Source organism: Meriones unguiculatus, chromosome 5 (genome assembly GCF_030254825.1).
Source record: "Meriones unguiculatus strain TT.TT164.6M chromosome 5, Bangor_MerUng_6.1, whole genome shotgun sequence".
Taxonomy (NCBI): domain Eukaryota; kingdom Metazoa; phylum Chordata; class Mammalia; order Rodentia; family Muridae; genus Meriones; species Meriones unguiculatus.
In genome coordinates this window covers 110,220,060-110,232,475 of record NC_083353.1, presented here as the reverse complement: position 1 = coordinate 110,232,475, position 12,416 = coordinate 110,220,060, and the positions used below count along the sequence as shown (strand labels likewise).

Sequence of the window (12,416 nt, the reverse complement as noted above, 5' to 3'; positions counted from 1 at the left end):
GTGTGCTAACTAAAATAAGTAACAGAATGAATGCATCTTGCGCTGAGGAATAGTGTAAGGAGTAATGTCTATTCTGTGCGTGTTACCCTTTGCCAGGCACCAAGGGAATGCTCAGTAAGTACAGCGTTGGTGGTGGTGGTGGTTCTACACCTTTCATATTTCTGCTACTGTGTACCTCATCTGTGTCTCCCTATTATAAATGCATCCTTCTGATCACCTATAAAGCCTAGGCCTGGAACCAGCTTTCCCCCACTAAAACATAATCGTAAATAATGTGAATCTTTCTGAGCCTCTGATGAATCCCTAGAGAGCACAACACTAGCCCAAAATTCCACTGCTTTGTCCGTGAAGTACTGTGGCAAGGGAGTTACGGGCATCAGGCCCACCTGCTTACCTCCAAGAAGGACTCCACAATAGACAGAGCTCTCCCACCCCACCCCCAGATTCTGGAGTTTTCTGCTAAAGAAAATATTCACGCTAAAGCAAAAAAAAAAAAAAAAAAAAAAAAAATCATTTAAACTTTTAACACCTCTCTATACTGTGGTTCACAGATACATCCTGCATTCTTGTGGCTTCTGCTGTGTGATTTAAGGGGGTTTTGTCATTCAGCTCTCTTAATTTATTTCTTAGACAGGAATGACACTGTTAAGCATCACTAAAGTATATGCACTCAGATCCATGGATTCATTTCATAATGATGAATATTCAACTAATTGAAGGCATTATTATCCTCTCTCTGATGTTATTTATGATTTGGGCATTCTTCCTAAACAACCAGATTATGTGAAATAAGACCCTTCACATCCTAAGTGTTTTTCACAATCATCTGAAAATACGGAGCCCCTACCAAACTCAGAAATTCTTACTGAGTGAAAATATCAGCAGAGTTTATAATGTATCTCCATGGTCCTGGATTCAATTCCAGCATTGCCTTCCCCCCAAAAAAAGAGGTTTTACATGTATTTTGCTTACTTTTCTATAAGAGTAGCCACTGTTTTTAATGTTTTTAATGTTTTAATGTTTTGTTTCTCCCAACACCCTAACACGTGATTATCTAATCTGATAGCACTCATGTTAAGTGCCCTAGACTGACCCATCCAATATTTATTGCATTTTCTTGCATATTGTATATTAAGTCCAGTACCCAGCCCATTAGATTATCATCCAGCACAACCCCCTTTTAATGCTGGTTTTGAAAGACAGGTCTGTACTTGCCTGTCACGTGACATTATTTTATTCAGTGATGCTGTGATGGGCTGTTAGTTGACTTCTGTCTTATGCACATCCTTAAACAGCAGTTTTGTTACATTGGGGCTCTGTGGAACTACTGTTGTTAACTTGTCCTTGATCCCCGCCCCCATTTCTTTATTTTATACATCCTCTTTGGTAGGATTTTTGTTCATTTGTGTTGGTTGAAAGAACATTTTCTTGGACACAGAACTGTATCATCAACCAAGACAGAAGAGCCTATCTCCTGTGATGTATCTTCCTCCTCCTGATGCTAGGATGAGACCAAGTTTCCTGCTGGGTCTGGCAGTCAGTGCTTCTGGGATAAATTAAATGAGCACAGTTGATTGAGGTGTAGCTGGCCTGGATCACTGCTTTCCCATTATGCCAAGAGATCAAAGCAGTATACAAATAGAGGCTTAGTCTAGAAAATATTCAAAACAGATGGCTCATTCTTTCAGTGAGAATTCAGGTTTTAAGGCAAAACACTTGTTAACAAGACTTCATTGAAAGATGGTCAGCTCTGGCTGTTTCAAGACTGCAGTCATAAACGTCTACTATGAGGAGGTGGTTGGCAAACTTAGAATGTTCTTCAGCTGCCTTTCCTGTGAATAGGAAATAAGTTATTCAGACTTTGCATTTGGCACTCTGGATATCAAATGAAAACATCTTAAATTTGGCCATATAGTCATTTTGTTGCTTGGTCAGTATTATAAAATCTAGCATTCATATTGTTATATCCTCCAGGAATTGAATCAGGATGTTTAGCACTGTAGTCCATGTTTTAACGAGTTGAAACCACATTCTGCACACTCTTTTACTGTTTATTTACATCTGACTCTTCAGTTTCACATAGAATAATTCAACTAGTTTATGTGGCTTAAAGCTCTCAATATTTTAGTTTAAAACTGATTGAAGTGAGAAATAAAATTAAATAACAAATAGTCCCCGGACATACCCTGTTTTATACCAGGTTCATGGGAACTAAATAAATGTTTCCAGGCCATTAAACAAACACTACACAACAGATTTTCTACATCAAGAAAAAAAAAATGTTACAAATCGAAATGGGAAACCCCAGATTTCAAGAGACTCAGTAATTCACAGGGAGTGAAATATGTGGGTCGACACTCAGAGGGGCAATAGACACTTGCAAAAAGACACGGCTTTACGCAAGTCATGGGTAGGATTCGGAGAGGCCTAGAAAACTAAATAACATAGCACAGGCGGTGCCCTTTCTGCAGGGGTTCACTGTAGACAGCGCTGTGCATCTGTAGTCATTGTCTCTGGCTGTGCAGCACGTGACACTAAAACACGGCAACGCAAGGGAACACTAAACATTAATCTGCTTTAAGACTTATCTATTTTTATTTTGTGTCTGAGCATTTTGCCCGCATGTATACGCTGTGAGCGCCTTGTACCCAAGTTGGGCAGAGAAAGGTCTCAGACGCCCTGAAATTGGAGTTACAGACAGTTGTGAGCCTGTCTGTATAACCTGCATAAATCTGCACAACCTGATTTTTTTTTCCCCATAATGAAGTCGGAAATACACTCTGGGAAAAGGATAGGATCTTCAACAAACGGTGTTGGTCAAACTGGATGGCTGCATGTAGAAGAATCCAAATAGATCCGTACTTACCACCTCGCACAAAACTCAACTCCAAATGGACTAAAGATCTCAATTTAAGACTAGACACTTTGAACATGGCTGCCGAGAATGTGAGGAACAGCCTTGAACTCACTGGCACAGAAAAAGACTTTCTGAACAGAACACCAAAAGCACTGGCACTAAAGATCCACAATGAATACATGAGACCTTATGGTTTTAGAAGGCAAAAGACAGGTCAATCAGACAAAGAGGCAGCCTAGAGAATGCGAAAATATTTTTACCAACTCCATATCCTGGAGGACTAATCTCTAAAACATATAAAGAACTTAGAAAACTAAGTATCAAAGCACCCAAATAACCCAATTTAAAATTGGGATGTAAACAAAGAATTCTCAAAAGAAAAATTTCCCCACACATATGTATGGGGATATATGTCTGGATCTTTGATTGAATTCCATTGACCAACATGGCTGTTTCTGTGCCAGCACCATGCTGTTTTTATTACTATAGCTTTGTAGTATAACTTGAAGTTGGGGGCAGTGATACCCCCAGCAGTTTTTATAATTCAGGATTGTTCTTTGTGTTTCCATATGAAGCTAAAAATTGTGCTTTCAAGATCTTTGAAGAATTGTGTTAGAATTTTGGTGGGTATTGCATTGAATCAGTCATCTTCACTATATTAACCCTGTCAATCCAAGAGCAAGGGAGATTTTTTCCATCTTCCGATAACTTTGTCAATTTCTTCAATGACTTGAAGTTTTACTTTACAGAGTCATTATTCTTTTTACATTAAAACTGTATTATGATTATTATAGTAACTATTATTATTATTTATCAGTAAGGATTACACTTCAGACATTTCTTTTTATGCCTCTTGCCAAATCTAAGTTACCATGTAGTCAGTATCACTATTGATAACAATAATACTCGCTATGAATAGATTTTTTTAAATGAGTATTTGTTAACTAATTGATGAAAAGTACAAGGATTTCTGTTGTAATGTTAGTTTCTCAGTTGTCTGAGATTGATCTGTTGTAAGGATTTGCAATTTTTTAAGGATTTTTTATTTCTATATGTAAGGGTGTTTTGCCTGCATGTATATTTGTGCTCCACATATCTACAGAGGCTGAAAGAATCTTAAATCCACGGAGACTGGAGTCACAGATGGTTGTAAACTGCTCTGTTGGTGCTGGGAATTGAAACAGGGGCCTCTGGAAGGACAGCCATGGCTCTTGAACATGGACTGTCTCTCCAGCCCAAACATTTTCTAAAGAGCTAAACAGTAAATGTTTTACGCTTTGCAAATCTCATACCATCTGTCAGAATATTTGGCTTCTCTTTCCTAGTGTTGAAAGTAGCCATAGGAAATGAGTGTGGCTATAAATTAATAAACTTGATGGGCTCTAAAATTGGTTTTTAGATAGTTTCTATCTATCACGAAATACTCTTTGGATGGTGCTTAATGAGACAAACCGATAGTCCCAGCACTTGCAAGGCTCAGGCAGGGGCCCCCTGAGTTTGAGGTCAACTTTGGCTCCACAGGAAGGAAATCCCGATCCCCAAAAGAGAGAGGGCATAAAGCAGCCTTAACCCAGGACCATACAGAAACAAGCAGCAGTGCTACATGTGGCCCACGGACTGTAACGTTCCGGTTCCTGTTCCTTCTTCAGCGCTGGGTGACGCTGAGCGCGAGGGTCTGTTTTACGTGTGCTTGAAGCCTCCCAGAACAGCCATAGACATTCCCGTCGTGTAGGCGGCGAATCTTAGCTGATGGGTATTATGGAAGCTCACAAGGCAGAGGTTCTCCTTGCCAGAGTTGTAGGGCCCTTCCCTGGAGTATGGAAGATTCTAGAATCCAGCCAGCCCATCTGTCTCTAAAACTTGAGCTTATCTTCCCCACAGCATTACGTTGCCTGACCATTCTGCACTGTCTCACAAAGTACCTAAGACTGTGCAGCTTACAACGTAAGTGACACAGACAGCACCTGCACACACACTCACTCTCTTTCCCTCTGCCCCTCCCGTCTCCATACCTCTCTTTTCCCTCCTCCCTCCATGGCCTCCCACCCCCCCATCCCATGTCAGAGGGCAGCCTCTGAAACTGGATACCCAGTCATTAATGCATGACGTCACCCAGCCAAGGGCCTGCCTGCCTCTGGCCACTGTGTTTAAACAGCCATTCCTAGCCATAGCCACAGCAACCATGCTGCTTTATTTCATTGGCCCTTAAGAATGGAGAATGCTTTGCTAGGCATAGCACACCTAGAATTCCATCGCTGAGGGGTCTAGGGCAGGAAGACTGTAAACTCAAGGCTCCCATAGACAACATAGTGAGACTCTGGAGACAGACACACACACACATACCCAAATACTAGTATTTGTGTTAAACAAGCTGTGAGTTGCTGGATTCCACATCAGCTGTTGCTATAGCAGTGTCCAGTAGTAAATGCAGCTCTGTTCTGTCTGTTTTGTTTGTTCTGTGAACACGTCTTATTATGTAGACCAGGCTGGCCTCAAACTCTTGGCAGGCGTAGTCTCAGTCCCCTGAGTGCTGGGATTACAGGTGTGAATGACCATAGCGGTCCAACTCTGCTCTCTATTAAATTCATAGGTTACAAAGCATCAACTAAGTTAATTTCATTCCAGGGTAACTAATAAAATATCATGAGTGCAGTAATTGACTTAGAGCAAACAAGGGTAAGCAGCCAAGCAAACAGCTGTGCTTTCCTAGAGCTACAAGTTGTCACGGCTCCAAGACATGCCAGGATACAGCAGAAGCTCCTGTTCAGAGCAGCCCAGCCGCAGCCAGTCAGACTGTATGTTCTGCGCTGGCAGTGAGTGTGTGTCTTTTGAGTAACACACAAACCTGATGCTTCGTCCTTGTTCGCAGAAACATGTGACTGTTGAAACAGCATATTAACCAAACCAGGGGAAGTCGGAACCATCCCCGTATAGCCACCTGTATAACACCGAGTTCACGATGTTGGGAAACATATCACCTTACAGTGGCTTTGCGGTATTCTTCAAAATGATACGTATTTGGGAAGCATAATGGTCTATTAACTGGACATGTGAAAGAAGCCTGTCAGACCCACTGCCTGGCGAAATGGGCAAGGAGGAGAGGCCTGACCCAGTGGAGGACCCGAGCACAGTTTGCTATCTCCTGTCAGCCATAGAATCTCTCAAATAGTGTAGCTGCTGAAGCCCGCCAGGCGGCCTAGAATAAAGACTCTCGGGGCTGGCAGGATGGCACGGTGGGTAATGGCTGCTGCTGCCAAGCCCCAGGACCTGAGTCTAGTGGTAGAAAAAGAGAACAGACCCCTGCAAGCTGTCCTCTAAGCCCCACATTCATCTCTCGGCACATTACCAACCCCAAAGATAGACAGAAAGTTTTGTGAATTTCACATCATGCACCCCAGCCCCACTTATCTCCCCGTCCCTTTGAACCTGCCCTCCATCCTTACAACCTCCCCACCAGGGGGAAAAAATCGCATTATGGAATCTGTAGTGTCACAGGCTGTCCCATGGTATACCTTTTTGTCCACAATTCTTTACTTGCAAACATTCATTACAGTGAGTTGGTCTGGTTTGTGGCTTCTGGCTTCTGCTACACTATTAGCACTGAGTCCTTACCAGGACCCTTGTAGGATATCCTGACGCTGCCCTGTGTCATGAAGATCCTATACTATATCTTGAGGACTGCCCCTTCTCCAGTAGCTCATAGATGGGGTAGGTGGTGGAATAAGGCTACAAGCTGGTCAGCCTGCTGGCTCTCTCACACCCACACCCCCGGGCAGACTCTCCAGCACTGCTTAGGCTCATCCAGTTCCATACCCAGCAAGGGACAGAGCCAGCCCTCCTGTTCTCATGCTCTTGGGGCAGGCTGACCCATGCCAGCAGGGCCAGATCTACTGTGTTGCCCAGGTGAGGTATAGGGCCCAGGCTCCTGAGTACTCCAGCAGGCAAGGGGCTGGCCTAGCTCTCACACTTTCATGTCCCCAGGGCTGTCTCCCTGCACACACACACACACACACACACCATAACCAGGACCAGCTCTACTGTGCTGCCCAGGCAAGGTGCAAGGCCCAGGCTTCTACTCTCATGACCTTGAAGCCAGCTCTCCCACCTGGCATAAGTGACAAAAGAGACCTCTCCCTCACCCACAACACAGCATGGCACACAACTGGGGTGGGTTTTGGGTTTGTCTTGGGTGTAGTTTGCCTGCCTGGGCCCTGTGGCACCAGGCTCTGGGGCGTGTCTCTGGCTTGCTCTGCCCACCTGCGTCGTTTTGTGCCAGGCTGTGGGTCATCTCACATTCTTTTTAAAGAATCTCTCAACTGAGTTTGGTAGTGCATGCCTGCAATTGCAATACTTGGGAGCTAGAAGAGGATCTAGGAGTTCAAGGTCATCTTCAGAGCCAGTTTGAACTACATGAGACACTCTCTGTTTTGAGGGAGAGCAGGAGTCCCTCAGTTATCTGGTGCCCATATTTGAGCAGGTTGCTTAAAGCATATAGATTCAAGGTTTCCAGTTAGTTGTTGCTGAGCTTATTAGTTATTTTTTTTCCTATTGCTGTGATTAAACAACTTAGAGAAGAAAGATTCACAGTTCAGGAGGCAGTCTGTCAGAGAGAAGTGGTGGTGCAGAAGCTGGAAGCAACTTCTCACTTGACGTCTGCGCTCAGGAAGCAGGGAACAACGCGCGGGCGTTTGTGCTAATCTAGCATTCTCCTCCTTGTGCAGCCCAAGACACGAGCCCAGGGACTATCACTGCCCGAACTGACGGTGGGACTTCCACCTCCATTCACCTAACCCAGGCGTGACCAAAGGATAACCCAACCTGGATCCTCCTTCACAGGCGTGCCCGAAGGCTCCCTCCTAGGCGATTCTAGAGTGTATCAACTTAGCAATCAACATTAACTGTCACAATGAGCCTCCCAGAGCCAAATACACACTCCCTGGGGAGAGAATCTTAGGAAGCTGCTGCTATAAGATGCATTAAAGCTGGTAAACACTTGGCTGGCAAACATGCTGACCTGAGCTTGATTTCACAAAGGTGGAAGGAGAAAATAACCCCAAGTACTTGTCTTTGCCTTTCGCATGTGCTCTGGGACAGATGCTCCTGCCCCATCTTATATATACCACAATAATAAAGTTCAGGGGGCTTTTAAAGGGTGATTTAATGTGATGGGAAAAAAAATTTTTTTTTGCACTTTCCGGCGCCTGTTCTTTGGTCTGTACATTTGGAGTTGATGTCATTCTTTGTTTTCAAATATCCATAATACAGTATGACTTGGTTGTAGAAAATACTGAGGGATCTGTCCTTAGGATTTTCTCATTAAGTTCCTTCAAAATTTAGATGTGAATCTACGTATCTGGTCACTTCCCACCACCCCTGCACAGAATCTTGATATGTAGCTCAGGCTGGCCCAATATCATATCCTTGTGCCTCTGTCTCCTGAGTACTGAGATTACAGACATGCACCACCCAGCTTTAGAGTCACTTTTTTCCAGCACTGAAAGGTAGGTCCTGACAGATAAAATATGAAGGTTTTCTACAAAGTTAGGATGCTCCTTTCTCTTTTCTTTATTTTTTAACTTTTTTTTTCATATAGTAGCAACTGTCCTGTTGCTACTTTTCAGATCCATCTGTCCAATGGATATGTATTAATAATTCCAAGAAGTACTTTGTTTTCAACTAAAACGGCAGTTCCATTGGAGATATTTTAGGAATAAAACCTCAGAGGATAAGAATGGAGTATGAACTGTCAGTTTTGGCACCTAAATGTGTGCATGTGTAAAGAAGAAAAATAAGAAGGCCCTGCCTCTGTTTTCATCCAGCCCCAGTCCTCACTTGCCTTATGTGCTCAAATCTGTGCCTCTCTTATCCTTTGCTTGCTTCAGTTTATCCACACCTAGATTTTTAACCTCATTCTCATTCCTTAGTTTTGCCTTTGGAAATTTGTTATTTAGCAGGGAAGTCGTTGAGAGCACGCACATTTACATGCACGCTTTCCCTTTGGCTTCATGTCTTTAACTCCTCCACTCATTGTCAGCTACAGCACCATAAATGGATAAACCCAACTCCAGGTCAATTGAAGATGTTCTCATCTTTTCTAGGTCTCCACAGCAGGAGAATTTTGAAATACAGCTAATCCTTGTGTTCTGAGTCCAGTGTAGCTCTTGGGGGCTTTGGTTTGTTTGGTATTATTGTTGTTATCGTCATCATCGTTATTATTACTATCCCTCTCATTGTTTCTCATCTGGCCATACTTTTATGTATGCTACATAAACCCTTGCTTGGTTATCTTGTAAAAGCTAACCTGCGCCCTTAAAAAGAGCGTTTTCTCCACTTAATGCCACATTTTCCTGTGTCATCCTCATCTGCGCATGTGTATGAGCTCACTCATTGGTAAATGTCTGTATCAAGGTAAGTACTATGATGCCTAGAGCCTTAGCATGCCCCACGAGCATATAGACAGCTGATACACTCAGCAGATTTTCTTATCTCCTTGTTCTTCCCATACGTTTAATTTAATATAACACATTAGGTGCCAGCACCTTCATCTTCATGAAGGATAACAAGCAGAATGTAAATAGTGGTTGTGATGAAGATGCAAGATTTGATTGCATCTTAAACCTCATTCCCCATCTCCTTTCAACATTGAGTTCAGAGTCAGAAAACAGGGATGCTTTGCTCTTTTTCTGGAGTGATGATGCCTTCTTGGGGGAAAGCTTACCGCAGATCTTTGAACTATAAAAATTAAGAAGAAATAATGACTTCTTTTCAAAAATGATTTCCATACTTCTCCGTATTTCAAAAATATAGTCTTTTGCACTTTACATAAACAAGCTTCCCTTCCCTTCCCCCCACCCCCAGAGACAGGGATTCTCTGTATAGCTCTGGCTGTCCTGGAGCCCCACTCTATAGACCAGCCTGGCCTCGAACTTATAGAGATCCACCTGCCTCTGCCTCCCAAGTGCTGGGATTAAAGGTGTGCACCACTACCTGGTGACAAGCTTACATTTTAACAAGCCTTAAAGCCCTTTATATCCGTGATCTTCAGAGAAACTTTCTACTTTTAGAATCAGATATTTCTTAATGACACATGTCTTTAATCCCAACACTTGGGAAACAGAGACAGGTGGATGTGAGGCCATCCTGGTTTACATAGTGAGTTCCAGGACAGCCACAGCTACTTAGACCGTAAAACAAAGATTTCTGGGGCTCTGGATCTGAGCTCCTACTGGTCTCTATGTGCTCAGTGCCCTTTTCATCTCCCCTCTCTGCAGAGAGGGTGACAAGATTAAGCATGTGGCAGTACTGAGTCACCCCCAAAGATGCCAAGGACAGAGAGGGTCCTGGGTAGCATAGAGCTAAAAACCTAAGTCCTTAGTAAACATCCATAATGTGGATAGCATTCCGGGAAATTCTTTCCTTTTATCAGAGTAAGCAACAAATTGAGACAAAGGATTTTATCTCATAACTTAAGGGTTCCTGGAGACTTTCTTATTTGTTGTGAAAAATAAATGCATGATGGTCACTGTGTGTAATCTGTGTGAGAGCAGCCAGATGCAGTTGGAAAGTATTGTGAAGAAAGGGCTGAGCTGCCAAGCTCTGGGCTTTCTTACTTAACTTCAGGAGGGTTAGCCCTTACTTTTTTTTTAATTCATTTTTATTTATTTTTTTATTTATTACAATTTATTCACTTTGTATCCCAGCTGTAGCCCCCTTACTCACCCCCTCCCAATCCCACTCTCTCTTCCTCTTCCCCTCCCATACTTTTTTATTTTTTGAAGTGTTAGGAGTTGATTGACTTACTTTAAATAAAAGTGGCCATACTATCCTTCCAGATAAGACTGGGTGCAGTAAAAACTTGCTGGTGTATTCAGTCCAATATATTTCTTGTAAAAAAAAAAATGTAGAACGTGAGGGTTATTCTAACCTTTCTTGTTCTCTGTTAGGATTGGTTAAGGAATGACTACAAAACCAAAACTGTTTAGGGAATCCATTAATCTTTTGGCCTGTGCTTCAGATGGCAAGGCTTGTTGTTTCAAAGGTTGCATCCCAAAGGATCAACAATAAAAAGCTTGTTGGATTTCACAAAAATATTTGTAGACTAAGTCAGACTAAATCTCAACCAAGGCAAAATGATTTATTTAGCAATCTAAGGGTTCTTGACATTAGTTTCCAAATTAAAGGCTAAAACAAAGATAAATCTATTATCCAATTCAACTATTTTATATACCCAGAACAATCACTCATCTCATAAGTTCTTTTAATAAACAGTAGAACTACATCTTCATATATTTCCGTTGGCTAGAATACAGCATACCACTCAGGCATTCACTAAGTGATAAACTGAATTAATTTTTTCCTTTATTATGATTTTTAGACAGTATACCTGATCAGTGTAATAAAAATAGCATGGGGTTGTTCTGTATTTATAAGAAGTCTTTCATACTTGAGCTGCTTTAAGTGAAAATGTAATATATAGCTCCACAACCTTGCAAAGAATATAGCACTCTATCTTTGACCTCCCTGATCAACTACAGTATTGACCAGGAGGATTGCTTAGTGCTTCTTAGTGAGAAGAACTGTAAAATTGGTGAATGTGATTCCCTGTCCTCTTCTGCTTCTCAGAGGTTAGCTCACTGCTGAGCCTCTATTCAAGAATGCTAGTGAGAAAGGAGTGTTCCTGGAATATTAGTGTGTCAGTTAATTGTGGGACTTTCCTGGTACATTCTACACTGAAAGGCAGTGAACAGTGGCCCAACAAGGACTCACAACTACCCACCAATACTTATGCAGTTAACATACGAAGAGCAAATCTGCTTCTGAAGATGTCACAGGGATTTTATAGCTGATTCAGAACTATAAGCAGCCACAGAAGACTCATGGTAGATAAAGGTAATTTTTCAGGGAGACTGAGTGACTGACACATATATATATGGGAACTTTTAAAGGGCGTGTGTTCGTGTACAGGTGCCTCTTTTGGTGGAGGCCAGAAGAGACATCAGGCCCCCTGGAGTTGGAATCACAGGCAGTCATGAGCTACCTACCTAACATAGGCATCGGGAACCAAACTTTGCTCTTTTGGAAGTAACAGCAGGGAAAGTTACTTCCCACTGAGGCTGCTGACCAGCTTCAGTCTCCAGGACGCACGTGGTGGAAAGAGAGAACCAAGCCCCCTCAGGTTGTCCTCTGGCCTGTGCATGTTCTCATAACGCAAGCACACAAATAAATAAATAATTGTAATTTTAAAAAGCACCTTCCAAACAATAGAATTTTAGCTCCCCAAGGGCAAATACTTTAGGTTCTAATAATATTCAGCACCTTTCGTCCAGTCTTTATGATGAGGACATGGATAACTTCTCATAGTGTTATAACCAACTAACCTAGACTTAAACATAGTAGAGCCAGTTTAGTGATGCTGACCTGTGACCCCAGCTTCAGGAGGAGCACAGCTTCAAGGATCATAATGCACTGAAGCTGTGTGGACAATGATACTATTTATGGATCTCACATGACTTCTCTTCAGCTTGCCTTCAGAGGGAGTCCCTGTCTCAAGACAACAAGG

At 42.5% G+C, this 12,416-nt stretch overlaps 1 protein-coding gene across 12 annotated transcripts in view; it reads left to right on the top strand.

Annotated features, from left to right (window-relative positions):
• Erc1 (ELKS/RAB6-interacting/CAST family member 1) overlaps positions 1–12,416 on the top strand; it is a 270,194-nt gene that overhangs the window by 230,790 nt on the left and 26,988 nt on the right. The window contains exon 19 of one of the 12 annotated variants that reach the window (XM_060384054.1): positions 1,160–1,169. The exons of the other annotated variants lie outside the window; for them this stretch is intronic. The gene's annotated coding sequence lies outside the window, so the exon portion shown is untranslated. Of the gene's footprint in view, positions 1–1,159; positions 1,170–12,416 lie in introns of those variants that run through there. 12 annotated transcript variants of the gene reach the window in all.